The sequence below is a fragment of the Hyperolius riggenbachi genome, chromosome 4 (assembly GCF_040937935.1).
Source record: "Hyperolius riggenbachi isolate aHypRig1 chromosome 4, aHypRig1.pri, whole genome shotgun sequence".
In the NCBI taxonomy this organism is placed as follows: domain Eukaryota; kingdom Metazoa; phylum Chordata; class Amphibia; order Anura; family Hyperoliidae; genus Hyperolius; species Hyperolius riggenbachi.
The window spans coordinates 20322904-20348856 of NC_090649.1; the positions used below are offsets into that span (position 1 = coordinate 20322904).

The window sequence follows — 25953 nt, forward strand, 5'->3', positions numbered from 1 at the left end:
ACCTCGGATACTTGATACATTAATTGCCACTGCTGTTTCCTTAGCGGCAGAACTGCTCTCACTCCCTGCAGCACTAGTAACTTTGTCTGCACTCAGTCACTTCAGACACTTAAGACACATTGCACTGAGCAGTGTCACCCTATCCTCTTTTGTGATGTCACCACGTGCTTGATTCAACAGCTTCCAGCTCCTCAATAGCCTCACAATAAGCCATGCCCTGTAAATTTCTAACTGCCCCTCGCTTCTCAGCGAATGACATGTCAGAGAAGCTTTTGCAGGCTTTCCAACAGATAATGCACTCCTGGGTTGCCATCTCTCTCTGCTCCTATGAGCTTCAGCTTTAGAAAGTTCAGGATACTCTGTCATGCCAATCACGTTGTACAGTTGAAAACCGGGTGTGTCTAGGCACCCCACATTGTCTGGCCCAGTGCCCTGGGCTATAACAAAGGTCACAAACCCCTGGGCTCCGGACATCGATTAGTCTCATGTCCAGGGGCTCCACATCTTCGGCAGCACCTCTCTGCCTGACGCACATCACTTAGATGTCCGTATTTATTGCAAGACCTGCAAAACTCCGGCACATCCGGATAAGAGGAACCCTCTCTCCCCACCAAAGGTGAACACTGCTGGGGGTCTGGCCACCCCTCCGATGCCATCAGGGTCCTCTTTGAAAGTTACAAAGTACTTATACTTACCATTACAGATTCCATATTTATTCCTCAGAGGAACAGTACTTAAATAAGAGCCTCACTATAGTCGGATCCACCTCGGTTATACATGTGAATAGTCAACATCACTTCCTTCATCATATAGAGTGGCTACACATCCATTCTCAATAGAAATTGGTCATCTTGATGCCTTTTGACCAGCATTCAGCAAGGAAGCTTCCAAAGCAAAGGTGAGATCAAATATACCCTGATTCGCAAAATCCTGCAACACATAAATCTAATCCAACTGTACCTTTAGAGTCGTCAATAACACCTTTTCCACGATGCATTCCGACATTGTTCTTCTGAAACCCGGCTTGACCTGAAAACGAAGGGTGCGTCTATAGGCATCAATCGATTGGATTCCATCTCCAGTGGTTCATCACTCCTTTTCAGTTATGGTCCCCACAGGGAGGACCCCAACTAAACACCCCGGCCAAGACCGCACTTGATCTTAGCCGAAAGGCCGAGAAGCGATAACCCATTTATTGTCCGCAGCTGCGCCTGCCATAGGATTTAAGGTGAACTACATACTAAATGCAGCAGCGGCCAACTGCCAGCTAGCTCTGTGGGTACCGGCTGCTGGGAGGACCGCTTCCCACTGCCTCTGCAGGCCTGCTGGGCCACAAGGATGGGCACACTTGTGCCAGATGGAGACTCAAGGGCCAGGCTCAGGTACTGACATTTGCATGGCTGTACCCACCACCGGAACAGCCAGCACCCCTCTGGTGCCGTGCCTCCACACCGAAAAAAAAAGTAAAGTAAGCTTCCGGCTCCCTGCATCCCGGCACGACGCTAGTAGAGTGTGGAGGGCAGACAAAGTCAAGTCTCTAGCCAAGCAGGCTTGCTCTGTGTACGCTGAAAACCAATGTAGTCGTCCTCCTCCTCTTTCCTCTTAATCGCTCTCTGCCTAACCTCCCAGCCACAATGGTAAAGGTCTTGCAGGGACTGCAGCTGGTGCTACAGCCTCCTGAGGTCCTTCTTCCGCTCGCCCTCCTGTTGACGTCCCTTCTCCTGAAAGAAACTGCGGAGCCTTACCTTGGTGAACTCCCACCACTGTCCAACTCTATCAAACTTGTCTTTGTCATCTCGCCAGGAGACATAGGCCTCTCCTAGCTCCCCCACAAGCTCCTTATTTTCCAGCAGTTTACAGTTCAGCTTCCAGGAACCTGGTCCAGGAGGAAACCAGTCACCTAGGATTATTCAAAATTTGGGGTTGGGGTGACTAGTGCGCTCCTCAGATAATAAATATTAAATAACCGGCCTAACTGCCTGGTGCGCTCTAATCAACAGGGGTGTATACCATAGAGCAAGTAATATATTAACACGATGGTAGCGCTCAACAGCTCTTTCCTATGTATCACTATTATGGATCACTAAACCTCAGCTTTCCATTATGTGATTAAATTGCACAAACAGCCAAGAACACTAATCCCAATAAATTCAATAGAGCATTTTTTTTCCTTTACATGCCCAATTGGAATACGGCTGGAGGCACAGGAGGATCGGATTCATCTGACAGGCTGGGCCAAACGCGTTAATTGCCAACTGTTGCGATTGGCAATTCAATTTGGTGAGCACATCTACTGTCTCTATGAGGATAAAGCATGTTGTCGTAGAAATGTCTTCCTGATATTGGCAACATTCATATTGGACTTGTAAACTAGGACTTTTGCTAATGTTCATTTGATATTGTTTTTTTTTGTGAAGAGACATTACTGTGAGTGTTAAAAGTTCCACAATAGATTGGACTAACATTCCCTTTCCCCTATATGAAGTATGGGACTCTCATATGAGGATTTATGATTCCTTTTTAGATATTAGAGCATGTGTATGAGGTTTTTAATATGAGTAATGTAAAGGGAAACTGTTGAATTTATTGGGATCAGTGTTCTTGGCTGTTTGTGCAATTTAATCACATAATGGAAAGCTGAGGTTTAGTGATCCATAATAGTGATACATAGGAAAGACCTGTTGAGCGCTACCATCATGTTAATATATCAGTCGCCTAGGATTGCCTGTAAGTGCACTGCTCTGTGGTCAGAGAAGAAACTGGATCATGGAGTGACTGCTATGCCTCACTGCTCGGGAGGTGAAGATTAAGTCAATCCTCGAGTGCACCGAGCTATCAGGCCAGCACCATGAGTAATTCACGGCACCCGGTCCAATAGAACCCACTGCGTCAGATGCCTCCCTCAACATCTCCACTAGCAGGCAGGAGGTGACATCGAGCTCGGCTGTCGAGCTGGAGCTACAGCCCCCCTTTTCCACTGGGCAGTTGAAATCACGGCCAACACTACTGGTCTGGATGTGGCGAGGTGCAGTCTCGGGGTCTGGAAAAGTTCCAGCCGCTCATTCTTTCCAGGGGGTGTGTACACATTGATGAACCTAACTGGTTCTCCTGCCCACGAGCCCTCTACGACCAGAAGTCGGCTGCAGATGAGTTCCTGCACAGTGTCAACCATGAACGCCTGACCCCTGATCAGAATGGCTACCCCTGCAGACTTGCAGTCGCCACCTCCCGACCAGAACGACGGCCCGTGAGTCCACTGGGTGGAGAGGTGCCTGTATGTGCTTGCATAGGGCAGTGCACATTCCTGCAAGAAGAATACATTACCCTGTTGCCTGTCAAGGAATGCCAGGGCTGTATGTCCCCTCGACGTGTCTTTGATACTTCTCACGTTGATGGAAAGAATGTTGAGTCCTGCCATCACTACTGCTGTGGGAAGAAAAGACCATTACTGTGGTGGGGACGTTGTCCCCTGGTTACCTGTCCCGGCTGGCGGCTCCCACTTTGGTGCCACATCTGGGTTCTCTGGTGCTCGGGTCACCGTCCCTGCCCTCTGATGCTGTAATGGTTTGGGGCTATGATGTGTGGCCAGTTTTGGAGCACCTCTATTTCCCGTTGGAGCTCAGCCTCTCTTAGGTCCGTCTCTGATGGCGGTTTCATTCGGTTTTTTCGGGGCAGTTTCCCCAGCGGCTGAAGTTCCTTTCAGTCTCCTTTTTCACCCTGATTGGGGTATCTGTTTGGGCGGCAAGTGTGGGAAACTCCTCCAGGGATGTTATCTCAGGGGGTCGGGCCTGGGAGGGGTGGAAGGGTCGTGGGGTTGGGAAGGGTGGTTTGGGTGCGGTCTTACCGTCCTTCCTTTGCGGGGTCTTCTTTGGCTGTTGTGCTGGTCTGGAGGGTGTAGGCTTCATAGGTCGTCGTACAGACTTCATGGTGCCCTTGTCAACCCTTTTGGCATAGGACTTATCCCGCCGGGGGCAGTCTCTATACATATGACCTATCAGCCCACAGAGATTGCAGCTCCTTGCTCTGGGGCAGTCTTTCGACTTGTGTCCCGTCACTTGGCAGAACCTGCAAGCAGATTCCCTACAATCTTTCCCCTGGTGTCCCAGCTTACCACATCGCCTGCAGGTATGGGGTATATCCTCGTAGCTCAGGAGTCCTGTTGAGTTCCCCAGTGAAAAACACGGTTTCAGGTGCTGGAGGCCGCCTGGCAGATTGGGATCCTTTCACAGCCTGCATAGGACCGACCACCTACCTGTCCAGAAGCCGTTGGCATCTAGGAGCTGGGTGGGGGTTTTCAGCACTTCGCAGAAGCGCTTCAGGTAGGTGGCAATGTCTGCCGCCGGTACGTGTGGGTTCCTCATCATGACAGTGACTCTCCTTTCCTCACTCTGGATGGGGGAGTTGCACAGGAACTTGGCGAATACTGAATCTGGTCCCGCCGCCGAGACCATCTCCCAGTATCGCCTGCATACCTGCAGGGAAACAAAGGTGACAAAGAAAATACCTGAGACGAAGTTCTGGATAGAGAGGGTTTCTGCCTTGGCGAACCCCTGCTCCAGGACCATCTTCTTCCCGAACACCTCTGGGGTCATGTCCAGCACTCTCCCCCCATTGTGGCTGGAGGACCACCGTGGTCTTCATCTACGGCTCCAGGGCAGGTGGTCCTGGGCGGGCCTGCCTGGGACGGGGTGGGACCGCGGGGCTACATCTACTGAGGTGGCAGAGGGTGAGGCAGCCACTCCCTGAGGTGCAGGAGAGGGTCTTGGGGGGCCGCAGCGGCATCCTTCCTCCCTTGTCCAGATTTCTTCTGTCTGGCAGTCATGTAGCGCCTCATTCCCGGAAGAACCTTCATGGCATCGATTCTCTGGCGAGGATCCGATTTCTTCCCAAGGCAATTCCGAGCTGCGAAGTTCTCCTGCTTGTCTGAAGCTTGCAGAGTGTCTGAAGTTCCTCGGCGAGTTCCTGGAGATCCTCAGCTTGCTTGCGAGTCGCGACTTGCAGGATGATCTTCCGGTCTTGTAGTTCATCGTCTGGGATGTCCTCAGCGATCTCTCGCTGGTATTTGTTCCACCTGGGGTTGTCCTTAAAAGGACAAGCTCTTCCCACAGGGGACTTGGGCCCAAGCTGCAGCACTGATGAGAACAGATTTTTTTTTTTTAATCAAAAAAAACATTTAAAACCAGTCCTCACACTGATTCCACATCACATGTCCTCCATCAGACTTTTCTCATGATTTTAAAATCAAGAGGCTTTTTTTTTTAACATGATTAAGTCACCGTGCTCCATTTATCCCGTTTCCATATTTCTTGTGCTTTTTTCTTCACCCCATCTTTTTTTGTCAAACAAGAACACAATGTACAATCTTGCCAGGAACCACTTTCTCACATCTTCCACTTCCAGGTCTTTCTTTTCGAAGATTAGTATATTTCTGGCATCCCACAAAACCTCCTTCAGAATTGCGCACATTACCCATCCTTTCCTATTACTCTCCTTATCCCCCAGTGACATGCCTACCAGCACCTCCTCAAAAGTGAGTCCCACACAACCCACCACCAACCAAAACATCCCTCTCAATCTAGCACACACCCTTCTAGCAAAAAACAACTCCAAAAAACACGATACACGTTGTCCACATCTTCCTCTTGGACACACCTTAGTTTCACATAGTCCACGCTTTTTACAAAATCCCTGTAGGCAGTCCAGAAGTCATGGCCAACCACACCACATCTTTTTGTCTGTTGGTCAGGCCCTTGAACTCCATTATCCTCCATGCCATTTCTGATTTGTCATCCCATCAACATAAGTCACAATTCTTTTCTTTTGATGCACTTTAACTGCTTTCAGTTCCAGGCCGTATATTCTACATCCTAATTAGTTCCCCTGTATGTTCTAGGATGTAGAATCTACGTCCTGCATTAAAACGCACTGGTTTCCGCCGCTGCATGTGACCGCGCGTGCACGTGACAGAGCAGGCTCGCGCACAGTCATATGAATGATCCTGTGAATGATTGCTGCTGTTAGCCAGCAACAATCATTCAATAAAGTTAGGAAAAAAAATTGTAAAAGTGAAAAATTTTGTGACATGGGCCCAATAAAATCGTTTTTTTTTTTTTTAATTCCCCATTAATTTTTAACCCAAACTTAGCCTATTAACCCATTATTAACCCCTGCAATACCTATGCCTGTTTATAAATGTTTAACGACTGCTGCCAGTAGCGATCGGATACAATCACTAGGGTGAAAGTTTCAGGCCCCAATGCTCTAAAGATGTAATGCTCTGCCATTGCCTAGTGATGCATCTGTACAGCTCTATGCCCCCTGAACTGTCGCCCTGGTGAACGCATTTGATCGCCACAGACGCGCAGACTGGGGATAACACTCCACCACATGCTCAGCTAGAAGTAAAATGGGGCATATGGGGTATAATTTTAATTTGGAAGGGCCAAATAATTTGTTTGTAAATGTTTTATAACTGAGGGATGTGTGATGTGAAAATTAGGGAGGGGGAAAAATGAAAATGTTTCTGCATTTACGCCTGATTTTTTTTTTTCCCCCCATAAATGGACCATAAAACAAAATCATTTGGGGAGAAAAATATTACCCAAAGAAAGTTTAGATTGTACTGAGAAAAAACAAGACATGTATCACTACGATGGCATAGATAATTAGTTACTGCTGTATCAAAACGACACAGCTAAAGTGTCAAAAACGCCAGGAACTTTAAGGTGTAAAAATCGTGGAACGCGAAAGGGTTAAGAGATTTTTCACACCCCTGCATCCTTGCAGATTTCAATTCCATTTTGTCAATGTCCTTTATTTTTCCATAATATGGGGCAGAGGAAAAGGAGACTGTTCTCCTCAGGTCTTTGGTGACCCACCCTATCCTTGTGAATACCCATCCCCCTAAAAAGACATCAAGTCTGTTACCCTCCCTCCTGCACTCAAAAGCCTGTGCACAGACACCAGATAGTGCAAAGAGAGACATCTATATCTGGAAAATCCCAACCACCTAAACACACACACTTGTGAACAGTCACCCGTGCCACCTTTTCCATTTTGGAACCCCAGAAAAACACAAACAACCCTCTCTGCACCTGCTGCAACCACCTTTTTGCCAGGGGGAAAAAATCATACAAAAATACAATAACGGCAGAATCCCCACCTTCACCACCAACACCTTGCCTGTTAAAGTCCACTCGCATCCTCCACATATTCAGCTTTCTTTCAATACTCTCCTTCGACCCGGAACCGCACAGGTTTGGCTCTCTCCAACCACACAGGATATCACACTCCTCAATCTACCAGTGACCAACTTAGTCGACATTCAGTAGCAAAATTGGCCGCCAGTTCCTGATGTCACGCCTATCCCCTTTTTTATGGATCAAGGTAATGACACCTTCATTCGTTTCCGCTAATCGTCCAAAAGAAAAAATAATCTCCTGGATCACTTCTACCACGTACTTCCCAATCGTTGGCCAGGCCCATCTGTAGAACTCGACTGGAAGACCATCCTTTCCCCGGGGTCTTCCCAGTCTGCATGGCACTCACCGTCACCCAGACCTCCTCCATGCAAACTGCGCCCTCCAACTGCTGCACATCCGATTCAGACAAACTCTCCAACACCTCAATACTCCTCCATTTCCGCCTCAGACGCTCCCAGATCCGTTCCATACAAATCAGCATAAAACTTTTGTACCTCACTCACTACCTCATCACCCACCACTTCTCTATCACCAGACATAACTGACTGCACTGTCCCTTTTCCTGTACAGGCACGATGGGAAAAAACGGGAACATGATTCTCCCTCCTCCACATCACGCACTTTCACCAAAAAAATCACTTTTCCCCCCTCTCCATCAACAATCGCTTCTTTTGCTCCCTCGCTTCCTGCAACTCCTGCTCCACCTCCTCACCCCATTCTTTCAACTTCAACAAATAGCAAATCCTTGCACACCACCTTTCTTCCTCCTCCTTGCATTCCTGACTCTTCTCATACGCAAACCCTTTGAAAGAACCAGCCACCTTCCTTTTAAACCAATCCCACCATTCTAGCACACTGGCAAAAAACTTTCTCCTCCATATCCACCTTAAACCTCACTAAAATCTGGTTCATTCAACAGACTCAAGTTACACTTCCACACACCTCTGCCAAACGACACTCTCGCCTGCTCTCCCAGGGTACACAAAATGGACACTTGAGCAGAAAACGTGTTAGGGTGATGAGAGAGAGAACTAACCACAAGATACATGGAGAGAAAAAAAGAAATGCGTGATTTTATAGTGCTCTTGTCGGAGAAGAACGTAAAGGCCTTGTCTCCGTTGTCAGCCACCAATGCCGCATCCTGCAGGCCATAATCCCGAACAATCTGGTTGAGGATCCCACTAGTTACGTCCAATTTAGAATTGGCTCCTTTCCCCGCTCTTCAGCAGCTGGCTGGCGCTGCACGCTCTGTGGGGAAGGATCTATACACGTCGATTCCCCATGGAGAGGGTCTAGGAGCTTTGGAATTTTTCCTGGGTGACACTAGCCCAGATACCCCTGTACATAATGACTTCGTGGTGAGAGCGATGCAGTATATTCTGGAGCACAACTGTTTCCTGTTTGGTGACACCCATTATAGGCAGGTGCGCGGTACATCGATGGGAGCGGCGTGCGCACCTGCCTATGCCTGCCTACATTTGGGCAGGTGGGAACGGAGTGACGTTTACCCAAGAAGTGACTTCGAGAGGTGCGTCCGACTGTGGCTTCGTTTCATCGATGATGTGCTGGTGGTGTGGAGGGGGAGTGAGACAGAACTAGAGGTATTTATGGACCAACTAAATTTAAACCATAGGAACATCTGTCTCACATATACGCACAGTAAAAGTGAGATCTCATTTCTTGATTTGCGTATTACCAAGATTGATGAGGGGTTACGAACTACTACGTTCAGAAAACCCACTGCAGGGAACACCCTCCTCCATGCCACCAGCCACCATCCGCGACATCTAAAGAAGGGAATTCCTACAGGACAGTTCCTGCGAATTCGCAGGAACTGCTCGAGTGAAGCGGATTTTTGTGTTGAGGCAAGGTCGATGTACAATCGATTTTGCGACCGAGGGTACCGGCATGAGACGTTGTGCTCCAGTGTTGAAAGGGCACTGCGGACAACCCGCAGTGACCTCCTGCATGGAGAACGGGGAAATAGTAAGAAACAAGGAAAGGCATGTAATCAACTCAGATATGTTTCTCCCTTCAATTCAAACTGGCATAAGATCTACGAAGTACTGTCACGACACTGGTCGGTACTTGCGATTGACTCTCAGATTGGACCAATTGTTGGGAACTACCCACGGATGGTGGCCCGACGGGCACCCAGTCTGAGAGATCACTTGGTACATTCAGATCTGGCCCCGAAGCAAACATGGTTGCAGAACAGAGTACCGAACGGCATGTATAGATGTGGTGACTGTTCTGTATGTTGCTTTGTGGATGTGTGTAAGACCTTTAGGGCACCTGGACGGGAAAAGGAATGGGAGATCCGTAGTTTCATAAACTGCAATTCTGAATGGACAGTGTATACTATCCAGTGTCCATGCCCATTACTCTACGTGGGGATGACCACGAGGAAACTCAAAACCCGCATAGGTGAGCACATCAGCAACATAAACTGTGGAGAAAAACAGAATGGCGAGTATCGCAGTGCTCTGGCAGAACATTTCTGTGTGCAGCATGGTGGGTCCACCAAAGGACTTCGAGTTAGGGGAATATATAGACTTAACAAGAACAGGAGGGGAGGAGACAAAGAGAGTGTTACTACAACAAGAATGTAGATGGATATACCTGTTGGACTCTTTATCCCCAAATGGGTTGAATCAGGAGTTGGATTATTCATCATTCCTGTAAAAGGATAAGGAAGATGGAGGAAGTTCTGAAAATGAGAGTGGGAGATGGGATAGTAAGGAGAGTGAGGGGAGAGAGTAAAGAATAGCCTAAAAAACCCCTAGCTTGTCGCAAGATCAAACTGTGTACCTTTTTATGAGCTAAATATCACAATAAAATACAATAATGTCAAGATGTCAGCCTGTAGCAGCATACAAGAATGACATGGTCCAGCGGAACAAGGAGCGTTGTGTGGGGATCAGCTGATCGGTGAGGCGAGGTTACTCACAGCTCTGGTAGCGTGGACTGTTGCCCTGGAAACAGGGGAAAGCTGCAGTGGCTGAAAGGGAGGCGGGTCCGCTGTCCATGGAGTGTCTGTAATGACATAGTAACAGGGGCGGACCAGGCAAGCTCCACCTTCAGGAAGCCGTTGCTGTTAAAATGCAATCCATGCCCACCTGTCACTCATCCTGACGAAGCTCGCGGTGGGCGGGCGCAACGCGTCGATGGGCGGGGTCACGTCCCGTCCTGTGTGAGCGTCTCATGTCCGGCTGGTTATGTGTTGTGGTTCCCGAGCTGCTGAACCGCTGCTCCCCGCTGTTGCACTAGCGTGGTTGAGTGAGGCGGTGGAAGACAGAGCCAAGCATCCGTGCTGCTGATCGGAATGGGGAGAAGCTGCCTCCACGCTGTCCTCTGACTGGTGAGATCTGCTGGTCAGGAAAACGTTGCTGGTATTGCTGCATGCCCTTGATGTCAGCAAAAGAAGCTATTGAGTGCACGGGACATTCAACATTTGTCAGCTGGTGTCACCTTGGTCTATGAAAGATCTTTTATTACTCTCCTCCCCTCCCCACTCTGAAGAAAATCCGGAGTATGTGGTACCGGTACCAGTGTGGGTGAGGTATGGGTGGTGTGTGATTGGCCATGTGTGAGGAGCGCTCCACAGGGGTTTTTAAGTGTTTTTAGGTAATTGGATCCATTTTTCAGCTTGTTGACAATTGAATAAAGGTTTACATTGATTGGTTAATTCCCTGAGCAGTTGCCTTGGTTTTGAAAATTAGAGAGCCAGCATGCCGCCTCTTTGATGGGAGAACACGCTGGGGCAGCAGATCAGCAGCAGCATTAGCTCCCTGCATGGCAGCACTATCTGAGGGACAGGGAGGGACAGAAACAGCCACAGTCTGACCCGCGCCAGACTCCAGCACTGTACTCTTGCCTGCCAGACCCCTGAAGAAGGATCTGGCTTCATCAGGCTCATCAGAGGGAGACCATCTGTCCCTGTCTTGATACCCTCCAGAGCCAGCAGCATGAGCATAGGTATACGTGTGTGTGGGTGGTTGATTTTATCACAAGCTCTTGCTAGATGTCCCTCCAGAACCACATAAATCACATTTTCTGGGTACATTACAGGGCTTTCCAGTGTGAGCAGGCTCACGGCATTGCCTGCACAGTTTCTTTCACAATGCAACTCTATGTGGCTGCTCTCTCCACAGTTTCTGCAAAATACCAGCTGGCCCGGGTATGTAATATACCCTCTTTCACCTCCAATAGAGAACTCAGGTGGAGGGTGCACAAGACCCCCACCGCCATCTTGCCTCTTGAATCTCACCTCAAACTTGAGTTTGCTGCGGTACCAGCCAAGGTGTTTAACAATCTTCTCTGGCTGGCCCACATACTCAAAGTACCTCTGCAAGAAAATCTTAACCACACGAGGCTCCACATAAGGGTTACAAAGATGCACATAGACCATCAACTCCTTCTCCACAAATAACTGTTTTTGGCAAGAAAAAAATCTTCGCCCATTCATCATAACTCCTTCTGCATTGCTCCAAAACTCTCAAGGCTTCATCCTCATTATAAAAGGTCACATCATACATACCCTGCGCCGGGAAGTCCTGGATGGCAAAGACCCCACACTTTCTGTCGATTCCCAAGGCTTCACACGACATCCACAAATGTTCTCGTCGACACTGTATTATGATCTGGCTTGACCAGGAATTGTAGCGTATTCTTAAGTCTGCGCGTTCCGCCTCCTCCTCCATCTCCAGCTGCGAACGCCATTCGCTACTTGTTTCCCCTAGGCCCCCCAGCAGGGAGGACCCAGGATCACCTTTCACCCAAGAAAACAAGAAAACCTCACTGATCTTGGGCAAAAGGCCGAGAAGCTGTTTTTTTTTTTTTTTCTCAGCAGTCAGCTTAAAACCGATCCTATGCTCTATATAACTTTAACATACGCACTTGACGTACTTCAAAAAGTCATGAGCTATTCAGGTTGCATCGTATCGGCCATTGTTTAAAACTAATATAAATAAGTTTCAAATGTTTCGTTTTTTCTCTTTTCAGAAAACCACTAAAAGAAAACACATCCTATCTATACAATCTATCTAGGTCACACCCACCCACAAATTCCACTCCTTTGGATTCCATAACTTCTCCACCTCTTCCCTTCCCATAGTCCTCACATCAAACAAATACGCAATATACAGTTTCGCAAAAAACAAATCCACCACATCCTTCACTGTCATCACAACACCCTTCCTCACCAACCAACATCTGCAGTCCCACAACACTTCCTTCAGAATCACAGTAGCAATCCAGAATTTTCTTTGTTGTTCCTTTTCCACACCAGCCAGCCCTGTAAACAAACATAACCCATCGACCACACGAACACCAACAATTTTTCTGAAAAAGCTGAAGAGCTGCAATTTCACCTTCCTGGCAAAAGGACACGAAACAAAAAACATGGACAGGTGTTTCCAATCCCCCACAATCCTGCCTAGGGCACATATCAACTCTACTTAAATCCCTTAATTTCGGAAACCTTTTTGTCGCAAGACAGCCTTAAAAAGCAGACCAGGTCACATCCCTCTGCCTATTTGTTATACCTTTTTTATTTTAAGCATATTCCATACTGTCTCAATCTTTACAGTTCAGAAAAGGCACGTGACACAATAACACTTTCCTTCTCATCCATGACACCAACTTATTTTTATCAATTGCATCTTTGCCCAAAGATCTCAATTCCATTACATAAAAAAAATTCTTCAATTTCAAATAAGACGGAGACAAAAAAGAATATGGCCTGCTCAAATCCTTCTCCCGCCAGCCCCACTTAATCACTTAATTGCCATCCCTCCAAATAATTCATCAAGGCAGCTGTCCGGTTTCCACTCTGCAATGTCCTATACACATTAAGCCAGTAGTGCATTCCTCAAAAATTTGACACATTTGAAAAATCAAATCCTCCATTTTCCACTTTCCTCATAGTCCCATCACTTTGCACCCGCTCCATTTTTGATCCCCCCCCCAAAAAGCCATTCTTCACCCAAACATCTCCTGGAGGAAAGAACACAGAGTAATATTGGCAGAAATACTGATTTAGCCACCAGCGTCTTCCCAGTATAGGACAAGTTCCTGAGCTTCCAGAACTCCACTTTCTTCTTAATGTTTTTTCATGGGCACATTGGTGATTCACATCCCCCTTCAGACTACTCTCAAAATGCACTCCCAGCACTTCCACCGACTCTTTACATGGAACGTCATCCACCTTCACTTCCACGTCCCCGCTTAGCACACAGAGCTGACTTTTTTTTCCAATTGACATTCAAACCCGATACAGCAGCAAAAATTCTCAACAGGTTCACTCTATTTAGATCAGATTGTGAACTACAGATGAACCCTACATCATCCATATAACAGACTTCACTTTGGTCCCATCACTCCCTGGCACAAAAAAAACCCTCACGCGCACCCCTGCCTAACACCAGACATTATTGGGAAGGCCTTGCTCAGACTTTCATTTACCACCACCTTGCTATGTGCTCCCATATACAAGGCTCTTATGACATCAATAAAAATCTACAGGGATTCCCAACTTCTGCAAGCACGTAAACAAAGCGTGGGACACTTTATCATAGGCCTTCTCAAGGTCAATGGACTCAAAAATCAAAGGCAAGTTGTTGCTCTGTGCAGAACAATCAAGTCCCTCAACAAAAGAAAATTGTCCGAGATGCGCCTTCCAGGAATTGCGCAATTTTGTTGCTTCCCTAGCAAATCCACAGTAACCATCTTCATCCTATTAGCAATTTAGCAACAATCTTATAGTCCGTATTTAGTAAACTAATAGGCCTCCAGTTCTTCACATCCTTCTTCTCATCATTTTTTTTTGTAGATCAGACTCTCAATACCTTCTTTCATACTCTTTGATATCACTTTCTTTTCAACACAAAAAGCTACTATTTTAGAAAATTCTTCTCCTATCACTGGCCACACTTTCTTATAAAATTCCACAGGAATACCGTAGTTACCCGGAGTTTTTTATTCAGCGACATGCTCTTCATAGTCTCAAACACCTTTTTCACACACTTGGGTTGCACAAAAAATCCAGTTCCACCAGCACACTTTTTTTTTTTTTTTTTCCCTGCAAAATTTTGCAATATTCGTCCATCTTAGATTCACTAGCACCACAATTTTTCCACTTTACAAATTTGCATAAGTTTTCAATTGCAACTTGCATCTCCATTCTGAAAAGCTCCTTTCCATCTTCTTCCACAGATGCCCACACATCCTTTTTCAGACTTTTTTTGAAAAATTAACGTGAGCAGGTCTCATCTTCCTCCATCCTTTCCACTTTGGTTTTAAAAATTATGCTCTTCCCTCTCTCCAAGATCTTATCCCTCTCTTCTCTCACCTTCTTAATTTCTTCTTCCACCTTCACGCCCAAATTTTTGCACTGATAAAAGAAATGCAAGGTCTGCAAAATCTTCCTCTTTTCTCAATTCTTTCACGACTAGCTTGTTTAAAAAATACTGCCAAACAGATCTTCACCCAATCCCACCAGGCCAACAGATCAGAAAAATCTTTAACAGCCAACCACCTCCCCCAAGCAACTTCAAAGGTCTCCAAAGAATTCTCCTCCAATAATAAAGTATTCATCTTCCAGGCGCCTCTTCTTACACTCAAAAGCTTCACCGGGCACGTTTAATACACTTGTTCCTGCACTCTAAGCAATGGGTGCATTTGTTACATTACTTTTGGCATCCCCAGCACTCGGTACATTATTTTCAGCATCCCCAGCAGCCTTTTTTCCCCTCATTCTCAATCCTATTCACCTCTTCCACCAAATCCTCATCCATAGAATCCTCCTCATCACCATTAAATAGTGGTGCGTTTTTACAGCTCTAGCATATGAATTCCTGGCAAACATAGATGCCTTGTATCTTTCACACTGCCTTGCCAGATGCCCAGCCACACCACCTATATCACAATTTTTCCCCACTTCACATGGTTTACCAGGGTGCACCTTTCTTGCATGCTCTACACACTTTACTGCCACGACACTCATTTTGCATGTGCCCAAATTGCAAACATTGTCTACAGTACACCCAGGGCTGGGCCGAGGCATAGGCTGGAGAGGCTCCAGCCTCAGGGCGCAGTGTAGCAGGGGGTGCACAACTCACTCAGCTATCATTCCTAATTGTGTATGAAGCAGAAAGAAATAAGAAAAGGGGATACATAGCAGTGACTGCAAGCCAGATAACTAGATATTAAAGTGTTGGGGAGGTTGTGGGCCCTGTGGCACCTCTTAGTCTAATAGCAATCAGTGTGTGACGGCTGGGGTGGGAGGGAGGGGCGCACTTTGGTGTCTCAGCCTTGGGTGCTGGAGGACCTTGTCCCTGCTCTGAGTACACCGGTTGTCCGGGGTAAAAGAAACCCCCTTTCTCCACCAATATTGAACACAGCGGGAGGTCTCATCACTCCCTCTTTACAGGACTTGTCAGTTTTGAATCTAACAAAGCGATATCTGCTAGTAAAGATGTTCCACTTATTGTAAATTTTTATCTCCACCTTTCACCGTATCACAGTATCTTATCAAAAAGCTTTCACCAGTTCAATGTCTGCAAACGGGTTATAAAAAATTTTTTCTTCCTTCATGAACAATGGCATCACCTCCATCACTTTCAGGCTGTGTACAGGTGGCCCGGTAGTCCAGAGGTTGCAGCACCGCACTCAAAGGCAGTCCTTCGCCTCATGGCCAGTCACCCGGCAGGTCCTGCAGGCATGCTCTTTATTTTCTTGCGATGTGGCCCAGCTTTCCACACTTCATACTGGGCTGGGGGATGTCCTCATAACGGATGATGCCCAGTGAGTTCCCCAGGTTGAAATGTGAGGTCAGGTGCTGAAGGCCACCTGGCTTGCTGGAATCCCTACTCAGCCTGCAGATGATGCTCCACTTACCCGACCAGAATCCATTGGCATTGAGGATCTGGGTGGGACCCTTCAGCACCTGGCAGAAGCGTCTCAGGTAGGTGGCGGTCTGATGCCGGTATGTGTGGGTTCCTCATCGCAACCATGATTCTTCTCTCCTCCCTTTGGATCGGGGAGTTTCCGATTAACTTCTTGAAAGGCGAGTCTTCGTTTGCTGTGGAGAAGGCCTCCCAGTACCTCCTACAGACCTGCATCAAAATGGAGGTGATGTAGAAGATCCCTTCCACAAAGTGTTGAATCAACAGGGTCTCCGCCTTGAAACCCTGGTCAAGGACCATCTTCTGCCCGAACACCGCAGGGGTCATGTCCGGGACCTGACCATCCACCTCCTTCAGCTTCAGCGCCACCGTGGTCCTCATCCAGGGCTCCAGTGCAGGTGCTCCTGAGGGGTTCTGCCAGGGCCTGTTCTGAGGCCGCGAGGTTGAGGTGGACACTTCCTCCTGGGGTCTGGCCGACGGTCCTCTTCCTGGGGACTCCTTGGCATTTCCCATCTTCTTTGCCGTCTTTGGCATCTTTGCTTCTGGTCTTCTTATTCGTGGGCGAGTCTCCGAAGGTCTACCGGTCGTCGCAGAGGTCTCGTCGGGACTGCTGATCCATTGCTCGAAAAATTTGAAGGTTCCTGAAATCCTCTGCTTGGAGTTCGCAGGGTTTCAGCTTAGTCTTGGTGTCCTCAGTCCGTCTTCTTCTGCGATCTGAGTCTTCCGCCCTTTCCACCTGAGATGTTTCCTTAAAAGGACATTTAGCTTTCACCAGGGGAACTGTGGGCCCAAGAAAAGATAATTTTTTTTTTTTTTTAGCTTTCTTGGCTCCTGTTGCGCACAATAGGAGCCCGGAGCAAGCAAGGCTTTATGCCCATGCATGGAAAAAGTGGAGGTGCATAAACACCCCACAAAAACGTGCATGAGCAGCCCCGGGCCCCACAAAAGCAGGGCCCTTTCCGGTTTTTCCCGAAGGGAACTTCCCCCTTTGCCTTCGGTGCAGGGGATACAGGGAGTCCTCCGACACCTGAAGGATTGGAGGACCCCGACCTGCCCTGTGGTTACCCACAGGGACTGGGCCACTTGTCCCCTGGGGACCCACCTGGTCCGTGGCTCCCCTAAGAGGGAGCCGGGCGGGAACCAAAGTCCCCAGTGCCAGAAAACTGGCCCCAACCTTGCAGCTGGTGTTATAAAAATTCCGCTCTCTCCCTAGCCAAAAGGCCAGGGAGCTGTTATACGGCTATGCATATGGGCAGTACAGACCTAAGCAACTTACTCTGCCCGGGATTTCCCACGTCCTGGGTGTTTCCAGGTACTCCTGGAGTGCCACTTACAGGGGCAGTATGCCTAAGCAAAGCCCTCAGCCTTCCAGCTTCGACCGTGGTAGATCAATCTAGTCAGAATCTAGGGAACATAAGAACAGTGGACACCCATACTAGAGAATTTGGGGGTTTCCCTTCCCCTCCTAACTTCTTTGAGGTGCCCCCACTTTCGGAATTGTTGGAGCTTACTTCAGGCCTGGCCTGCCCTGAAAACTTTTTTTCTTTTTTTTTTTCATGCTTTCCAGGCTCCCGCATTTCGGCAGGGGCCCTGAATGCTAGGGCTTAAAGCCGCATACCCAGGAAAAATGGCAGTGTCTTTATAACACTGCCACAAAACTGAGCATGCGGCGCCCTCTTGGTCCTTCTCAAAAGGGAGGACCCAAGGATTACTTTCCCTCCGAACCGAGGTTCGGAGAGGATTGGAACCCTTGTCCCCTTGCCAGAGGCTCAGGGACCGCTTGGGGCCTCTCATTTCCCAAATGCATGAAGGCCCCCCTGCCCCAGTTGTTGCCAACTGGGTTCATGGGGATAAGTATCAACCGGGAGGGAGATGCACAAGGATAACCGTGGGCTAAGTGCCTCCAGCCTTCCTTCTCACATGCCCCTGCCGGCTACTGCTTGTGGGTCCTGAACTCTGGCCTGAGGCGAGCCTCTGGGCCCGAGTTCCGGGGTTACCACCTTGCTTTCTCTGTGGCTCCTAGTCTGACATGTAGTGCACAGCAAGTACCATGATCCGCACGTCCTCCGAGGTGCCACAGCTTAACCAATACTTACCGTCAACAAAGTGACAGGTGGGTTAGGGAGAGGGGGAGGGGTAGGGTGAGGGTATACCTGAGGCTTTGAGGGGCAACACACATGAAGGAGAGAGGAGGGGGACAGGACAAACCTGTGAAGATCAGTTGTTGTCCAGCTCCTCTAGAGAGTCCAAGAGGTTGTAGTCTCTAAGCAGGCGGTGGATCAGTCTGTACGACTGAGGGAAATTATGTCCAAGAAGGATGGTCACAAACTTGTTCCTGGCACACCACATGGCGTCCTTAAAGCAGCACATGATGCGCCAAGCTTCCTCGATCTTCTCTGTCCTGTCCGTTGAAGAGCCCATACATCACTGCGCAGTGTGTAATCGCTTCTCTCGGCATAACACCCGACAGTTCTTGTCCCAAGGCATCCAGCAGCCTCTGTGCGTACGGGCAGTCCCAGAAAATGTGCAGCGATGTTTCTTCCTGGACTAAGCACAAGGGGCAGTGTCTGTATCTGCACAGGTTCCTGGAATGCATGAAGGTTCTCAGGGGCAGCCCCCCTCGGATTGCCATCCAGGACAGGTCTTTGTGCTGGTTGGTAAGCTTCCTGGATGCCACATTCTTTCATACATACCTGGAGGTTCTTTCTGGTAGCCCTGGGATGGATTCCATACTGTCTCTGGCTCTAATAGTCTTATAGACCTTCTTTTGCTTCCACAGGTCCAGTTTGATCTCCTCCAGCCGCTGCTCCTTGATGAACTTGAAGGCTTCCAAGTAGAACCAAGGAGTGTCCCATTTGTAGGGGATGAAGTTGTCCCACATTAACGACCTCCAAAGGGGGAGCAGGAAGAAGCGAGACATGGAGTTGCCTGCGGAGCCCTGTGCATAGTCTGTGATAGTTCTGCAGATGCAGTTACACACAGACCCACAGCATAGTAGGGATGTCGGACACGCCCTTATCCCCCCTTGTGGTGCTCCTTGTACATAACGGCCCACTTCACTCTGTCCATCTTGGCGCCCCAGATGAAGTGGAAAACTGCCCTGCTGATGACCTTGCATGTCTTCGCCCTTGGTGGCCAGGCCTGGGCCAGGTATTGCAGTGGGAGGATCCCATTCCGCAACACCAGTGTTTTCCCCTCGATAGTAAGTTTTCTGAGGCTCCATAGTCTGAACTTTTGGTACATTTTGGCCAGTCTCTCCTCCCAAGACTTCAGGGAGGCTCCTTCTGCCCCAAACCAGACTACCATGATCTTGATGTCTGGCTTGATGTTGAAGAGACTGGTGCGGTTGAGGCCTGGTACCACTCCCTGAAGAGCTTCAGACTTAGCGCAGTTGACCTTTGCACCTGAGGCTCAACCAAAGTCTTTGCAGGTATGGGCTAGTGCCGAGAGAGACCTCTCCTGTGCAGAATACTGTCACGTCGTCCATGTAGAGTGAACACTTGACCTCTCGTTTCTGCATCCCTGGAGCGGTGATCCCTCTGTCAGGATTCTGTCTGATGCACTCGGTGAAGAGCTCTATACAAAAGACAAAAAAAGGGGAGAGAGGACATCCTTGCCTGACCCCCGATAGGATCAGGAAAGCCTCCGTTTTTTTCTAGCTGTTCACCAGCACCGTGGAATGGATACCTGTGTACAAAGGTTAATAAATTTGCAGAACATTTTTTCTTATACCAAATCTGTTGAGCGCCTTGCAGTGGAACTCATGGGACACCCGGTCAAAAGCCTTCTCCTGGTCTAGACTTACCATTGCAGTGCGGACATTGCGGTCTTTGATGAAGTGGATCGTGTCTCTTACCAGTGCCAGGCTGTCGGCGATCCTATGGCCGGGGATTCCACATGTCTGGTCCGGGTGGATGATCTGCCCAATAACTTTCTTTAGCCTGTTGGCCAGCACCTTGGTCAGGATCTTGTAGTCCACATTGAGGGTGGTGGGCATCCAATTTGAGGTCGCACCGCTCTCCCTTCTGCTTGTACAGAATCGTGACCATTCCCTCCCTGAGTGAAGGGGTTAACTTACCTTCCACTGCCATCTCTTCGCATAGCTCCAACAGGTCTGTGCCTACCAGATCCCACAATGCCACATAGAACTCTGCGGGGAGGCAGTCACTGCCTGGGGTCTTACTTGAGCTGAAAGATGTGGCCACGGCGTGAAGCTCCTCCATTGTCAGGGGTGCATTTGCTAAGAACCTCATCGTCCACCATTTTGGTGATTCCTGTGAGGAATCTTTCGGTGGCCTCATTGTCTGTGGCTTTGTGGGAGTAGAGGCTAGAGTAGTAGTCAGTGACCACTTCCATCACAGCCTTCTTCCCCTTCCTCATAGCCCCGGACTCGTACTGCAGCTCAACCAGGGGTGTGTGGCAAGCGTTAACTGAAAAAAGAGTTACATTTCTCACCTTTCTCCAGATTCCTCCACCTTGGATCGGAAAATTATGCGCCTGGCTTCCTCCTCAAAATGTCTTTTCAGACATTTCTTGGTCTCCTCCAGGTCCTGCCTAACCTCCCAGCCACAATGGTAGAGGTCCTGCAGGGACTGCAGCTGGCGCTGTAGCCTCCTGAGGTCCTCCTTCCGCTCACCCTCCTGTTGACGTCCCTTCTCCTGAAAGAAACTGCGGAACCTTACCTTGGTGAATTACCACCACTGTCCCATGCTGTCAAACTTGTCTTTGTCACCTCGCCAGGAGACATAGGCCTCTCCTAGCTCCCCCATAAGCTCCTTACTTTCCAGCAGTTTACAGTTCAGCTTCCAGGAACCTGGTCCAGGGGAAACCAGTCGCCTAGGATTGCCTGTAAGTGCACTGCTCTGTGGTCAGAGAAGAAACGGGGATCATGGAGTGACTGCTATGCCTCACTGCTCGGGAGGTGAAGATGAAGTCAATCCTCGAGCGCACCGAGCCATCACGCCGACACCATGAGTAATTCACGGCTCCCGGCCCAATAGAGCCCACTGCATCTCTGAGATGCCTCCCTCCCCATCTCCACGAGCAGGCGGGAGGTGACATCGAGCTCGGCTGTCGCGCTGGAGCTACGGCCTCCTTCTTCCACTGGGCAGTTGAAATAACCAGCCAACACTACTGGTCTGGATGTGGCAAGGTGCGGTCTCAGGGTCTGGAAATGTTCCAGCCGCTCATTCTTTCCAGGGGGGGCGTACACGTTGATGAACCTAACCGGTTCTCCTGCCCACGAGCAGTCTACGACCAGAAGTCGGCCGCAGATGAGCTCCTGCACAGTCAACCATGAACGCCTGACCAGAATAGCTACCCCTGCAGACTTGCAGTCGCCACTTCCCGACCAGAACGACGACCGGTGAGTCCACTGGGTGGAGGTGTGCCTGTATGTGCTTGCATAGGGCAGTGCACATTCCTACAGGAGGAATAGATTACCCTGTTGCCTGGCAAGGAATGCCAGGGTTGTCTGTCTCCTCAACGTGTCTTTGATGCTTCTCACATTGATGGAAAGAATGTTGAGTCCTGCCATCATTGCTGCTTCTCGGTCAGTCTCTGGCAGTTTAATTACCCTTTTTGGGGCTATTTCCCCAGCGGCTAAAGCTCCTTTCAGTCTCCTTTTCACCCGGATTGGGGTACCTGTTTGGGTGGCAAGAGCAGGAAACTCCTCCAGAGATGTTATTTCGGGGGTGGGGCCTGGGAGGAGGGGGTAGGGGTGGAAGGGTCGTGGGTTGGGGGGTTTGGAAGGGTGGGTTTGGGTGAGGTCTTACCATCCTTCCTTTGCGGGTTCTTTGGCTGTTGTGCTGTCTAGAGGGTGTAGGGGCGTAGGTCGTTGTACGGACTGCATGGTGCCCCTGGCAACCCTTTCGGCATAGGACTTAACCTGCTGGGGGCAGTCTCTATACATATGACCCGTCAGCCCACAGAGATTGCAGCTCCTTGATCTGGGGCAGTCTTTCGACTCGTGTCCCGTCGCTTGGCAGAACCTGCAAGCAGATGCTCTATAATCCTGGTGTCCCAGCTTACCACATCTCCTGCAGGTGTGCGGTACATCCTAGTAGCTCAGGAGTGCTGTTGAGTTCCCCAGTGAAAAACACTGTTTCAGGTGCTGGAGGCCACCTGGCAGATTGTGATCCTTTCGCAGCCTGCAAAGGACCGACCACCTACCTGTCCAGAAGCCGTTGGCATCTAGGATCTGGGTGGGGGTTTTCAGCACTTCGCAGAAGCGCTTCAGGTAGGTGGCAATGTCTACTGCCGGCACGTGTGGGTTTCTCATCATGACAGTGACTCTCCTTTCTTCCCTCTGGATGGGGGAGTTGCACCTGAACTTGGCAAATACTGAATCTGGCCCTGCTGCCAAGACCATCTCCCAGTACCTCCTGCATACCTGTAGGGAAACAAAGGTTACAAAGAAGTTACCTGATAGGAAGCTCTGGATAGAGAGGGTTTCTGCATTTGTGAAACCCTGCTCCAGGACCATCTTCTTCCCGAACACCTCTGGGGTCATGTCAGGCACTCTCTCCTCTACCTCCTGGGCGGGCCTGCCTGGGCCGGGGTTTGGACCGTGGGGTCACATCAGCTGGGGTGGCAGAGGGTGAGGCGGCCATTCCCTGAGGTGCGGGAGAGGGTCCTGGTCTCGGGGCACCAACGGCATGTCTCCTCCCTTGTCCAGATTTCTTCTGTCTGGGCCTCTTCTTCTTTCGGTGATCATGTAGCTCCTCTTTCCCGGAAGAGTATTCACGGTGTAGCTTCTCAGCGCGAGGATCTGATTCTTCCCAAGGCAATTTCGAGCTGCGAAGTTCTCCTGCTTGTCTGAAGCTTGCAGAGTCTCTGAAGTTCCTTGGAGAGTTCCTGGAGATCCTCAGCTTGCTTGCGACTTGCAGGATGATCTTCCGGTCTTTGAGTTCATCATCTGGGATGTCCTCGGCGATCTCTCGCTGGTATTTGTTCCACCTGGGGTTGTCCTTAAAAGGACAAGTTCTTCCCACAGGGGACTAAGGCCCAAGCTGCAGCACTGATCACAACAGATTTTTTTTTCACATACTCTTCTAATTACACTCAACCAATGGATATAAGTTTTACCAAAACTCTGCTACGTTGAGACGAAATTTTAACTTTCACTCTGTTCTTATTTTATTTTCCCTAATTCGTATTCCACTTTTGTATATTCCATTTCGCATCCAACAGAGATGTATGTATATTATTTATGGGATAGAAAAAAAGATGGTGAAAGAGCAATGTCATTTTGTATGCCTGTCTAGTTATTTATTTTCCAAAAAACAAAATATTCCTCACTTTCCATAAGACTTCTTTTGCTGCGTTAATTACTTGCCACACTATTCCTCCTTTATCATCTTCACATTCAATTTTCCTCCCATAAACTATCATATCATGGTCCAGTTTTTTTAATCCCTTTATTTCTTTTAATAAAGTGCCAATTCTCCTCCAGAACTTCTGTGGAAAATTGCAATTCCAGATAAAGTGCATTACAGACTCGTCCAATTCACATCTCCTCCTAGGACATTTTGCATTTCTCGACAATCTCCTTCTATCCTGAAATTCCTTCACTGGAACGCATCTGTGCACTATTGCCCATGCTAGGTCTTTCTGGCTATTCGTTATTCACCACCATGTTCCATATTTCTTTGCACACCTTCTCATTAAAACCACCAACCAACTCCACTTCTTCCTTACTCTTCACCTTTTTTTCTACCAATCTAGCATTAGACATCTAATCCATTGCCAGTTCTTCAACTTCATATTTAACAAATTTCAATAAAATCACAAATTCTGAAGGGATAAAGCACACTGTTTTTTGTTCTGTCTATCCATTTTAATTTTTTAAAAACCCATCCTCCACCATATAATACACTCAGACCATCCCTTCTCTCTTCAGAAGTCTACAGATAAAAGCCACATACTTGGTTCCTAAAAACAATCTTAAGGCTGCTTACACACAGGGACGTTACAGGCGCACGTTAGTGCGCCTGTAACGCTCCCCCAACGCACAGCAATGTAACACAAGTTGGCTGTTCACACAGCCCACGTTGCGTTACATGTAACGCTGCACGTTCTCCGGAAAGTGCAGCATGCTACGGCGTTAGAGCGGCTATAGCCGCGTTAGACTGTTTGCACATACGCAGTGGGGGGCGGAGAGGAGGCGGGGAGAGCCAGCTACAGTAGCCGCGCACATGGCTACTTAATATTCACTGCACTGGCGGCCGCTGATTGGCCGGCGGGACCACGTGATGCGGAGTGTCTCGCTCCGCATCACGTGGTCCCGCTGGCCAATCAGCGCCACTCTGGGAGACCTTATAGGAATAGAGGAATAGAGCCGCCTAACGCGGCTCACTCTACCGTCCTCTCTTGCAGCACCATACGTTGTTAGGTGCACGTTATGCGACCTTAACGTGGCACCTAACGCAACGTCTTGGTGTGCAAGTAGCCTAAATCCGGCACTCTTCTTCCACCACAAACTACATCTTTCATCATTGTACTACTCTTCAACTTTTCCATTTTTGAATTCCATATAAATACAAACATTTCCCTCACAAATCTCTTCATAAATATTTCACTCGGGTAAAAACCAAGCTAGGGTACAATAAAATCGGTAAAACAATTGCCTTTATAATTAAAACTTTCCCCACCATTGTCAGCCTTCTCAATCTCCAAAAACTCATGACTTGTTTGATCTTCTGTAGGGCCAGTTGCCAATTGTTTTCCCCTGTAATTTTTTGATTAAACACAATACCCAAAACTTTCAATTTTAACATCTTTCATTGCAATTTTTGTATTTCTTTCTTCTTTCCACTCTCCAAACGTACAGCACTCACTTTTGTCCACACTCACCTTAAATCCTGCCGCCATTTTAAAACACTCTGCTAAAAGTACTGCTCTATTTACTGATCTGTTATCTTGGCATAGTACAGTGACGTCATCCATATAAGCTAAAACCTTTAAAATTTTCCCTCCACCACCCAGTACATTAAAACCTTTAATAACTTTATCTCTCCTCAATGCCATAACTAAAGGCTCTATAGCGCATATAAATAGCGGGGACAGTGGACATCCTTGCCGCACTCCTGATTTTATTGCAATTTTACCCGATTCATACCCATTCACTAAAACTTTACAAAAAACATCATTATATAAAATCTTTAAATTCCTAATAAAACCTGGTGATATTCCCATAAAACTGTGATTAACTCGATCCGCCTTTTCAAAGTCAAAGGATACCACGGCCATTGATTGGTCTCTGCTTATTACATCATAAAGTGCATCCCGTATTAAAACCAAATTCTCTCCTATCGTCCTCCCCGGTATTGCACATGATTGTCCCTCTTCAATGACCTTGTGTATCACTCTTTTTAATCTATTTGTAAATAATTTGGCTAAAATTTTATAATCGCAGTCTAAAAGTGTAATCGGTCTATAATTTTTTTTATTTTATCTATCTTTTTTTATAAATTAATGTAATAAAACCTTGTTTCTGAGAATCTGTCAAAACCCTCTTTCCAAGATTTCCACAAAAACCTCCAATACTTCCTCCTTAATATTTTCCCAGAACATCTGATAAAATTCTATGGGTAATCCATCACTACCAGGCGTTTTATTTTTTTGAAAAGTTTTAATTGCTTCCTCTATTTCTCCTACACTTATCTCTTCATCCAATATCTTCCCATCCTCCATATCAATCTTTCTATTTTTTCTATAAAATCTACTACCACACTCTCTTCTATATTTTTCCTCTCAAACAATTCCTCATAGAAGGATTGCACTTTGCCCAAAATTCCACTTATTTCATTTTCTCCTTCCATTTCATATATTCGTTTTTAATTGCT

At 48.0% G+C, this 25953-nt stretch overlaps 1 pseudogene; it reads right to left on the bottom strand.

Moving 5' to 3' along the window:
* Positions 1-3653: 3653 nt before the first annotated feature.
* LOC137571045 (uncharacterized) lies at positions 3654-4782 on the bottom strand (annotated as a pseudogene).
* Positions 4783-25953: the final 21171 nt, after the last annotated feature.